General features: G+C 44.5%; 1 long non-coding RNA gene across 1 annotated transcript; it reads right to left on the reverse strand.

Annotated features, from left to right (window-relative positions):
- Nucleotides 1–535: 535 nt before the first annotated feature.
- LOC128133785 (uncharacterized) lies at nucleotides 536–1,348 on the reverse strand. Its single transcript, XR_008232086.1, has 2 exons — nucleotides 1,276–1,348; nucleotides 536–731 (listed from the first exon to the last, which is right to left on the reverse strand). It is a non-coding gene; the product is annotated as an uncharacterized LOC128133785 (long non-coding RNA).
- Between the last annotated feature and the right edge of the window lie 310 nt (nucleotides 1,349–1,658).

The raw sequence follows: 1,658 nt of genomic DNA on the forward strand, positions 1-1,658 counted from the left end.
GCAGCCAAGAATGTTGAGACCCAAATAAAAGAAAAGGGTCTGGAAAGAGCTGAAGTTGGAGAGAAAAGGAAGCGTGAAGGATCTTCAATAATCGACAAAGAAAGTAAATTCTCGAAATCTGGGGGAAGAGATGAAGCTAAGTGATGTGAGAAGTGTAAGAAGAAACACTTGTGTAAGAAGAAACACTTCGGGAAATGTAGCGAGGGGATGACTTGCTACAAATGTGGGAAGACAGGGCACTACGCCAACAAGTGCGCACCTATCAAGAAGGTGTGCTATAGGTGTAACGAAGAAGGTCATATTTCTAAAGACTGCCCACAGAAAAACACACCTCCACAGCCAAGGGCATTCAACATGTTCCTCAACGAAGCAGAAAAGGATGGAAGGATTAAAAGATGAAGACTTCATATTAATATATAAAGTCTGTATCAGGAAGCATAGCCTGTTAGAGGCATAGTATAGGGTGAACTTGAACTTTTGTGTAATTGTAACGACCCAAATTTCACGTCCAAAAAATTCGTTTTAAAAACATTACTTTAGAAAAACATTAATAGTTTAAAACATTGTTTGATCAAACCATAAAAAAACGTAAGCCATGTCTAAAAGTCAAATCATACAATCATCAAAATATCAGAGTATAAATCCCAGAGAATCTCGTAAGTGCGGAAACTCGTGTGTGTGCATGATGTGCCGCTACCGCGCCGGCTCCTTCCCCTTCGACGAAGAGGTACCTGAAACCAAAACTATAAACTGTAAGCACAAAGCTTAGTGAGTTCCCCCAACGTACCACATACCATACAAACAAATAACACGCATACTGCCAGGCTATTCTGGGGTGCCTGACTACCCGGTACGGCAATTCTGGGGTGCCGACTACCCGTGTCAAGCCATTCTGGGGTGCTGACTACCCATGTCAAGCCATTCTGGGGTGCTGACTACCCATGTCAAGCCATTCTGGGGTGCTGACTACCCATCGGTCCTAACAACCGATCCTCGGGGACTAGTCCCCTCCTACTACCACTATCGCATATAACATAACAGGCCAGCATGCAAACATATCATCACGTACTGTCAGACATTTCTGGGGTGTCTGACCACCCTCCCGTCCTAACAACCGAACTCTACTATTATCACATATAACATATCATGCTAGCATATAACATATCAGATAGTAGCAACCTAGATGATATCACAAAGACAATCATCTAACATACGACTCCTGCTGGTGGGCCGGCATTGTGGCCGTAGACCCACTGCTACTGGAAGGTAACTCACCTCGAAGTAGCTGCTGAACTGAGCGGGAACTGACTGTCTACTGCTGCTGCTGTTGCTCCGGAAATCCTCCAGCAGCAATTCCCACAACATACTCAATCAAACACTGCTAACTGTCCTTTGGGTAAAATGACCATCTTACCCCTGATTATGACCTAAGTCAAAATCAGAGTCAACTTTCAGTTGACCCGACTCGTCGAGTTGGCTTTCCAACTCGTCGAGTCTCTACCCAAACGTTTGCCCTGAATCCCGATCCTACTCGTCGAGTTAGGCGACGACTCGACGAGTTCTCCTTCTTAACAGATACTCAAGTCCTTCATCCTACTCGCCGAGTTGTATGAACAACTCATCGATTTCATCATCATCCGATGAACACTTATGCTAAG

The sequence above is a fragment of the Lactuca sativa genome, chromosome 4, assembly GCF_002870075.4.
Source record: "Lactuca sativa cultivar Salinas chromosome 4, Lsat_Salinas_v11, whole genome shotgun sequence".
Lineage (NCBI taxonomy): Eukaryota > Viridiplantae > Streptophyta > Magnoliopsida > Asterales > Asteraceae > Lactuca > Lactuca sativa.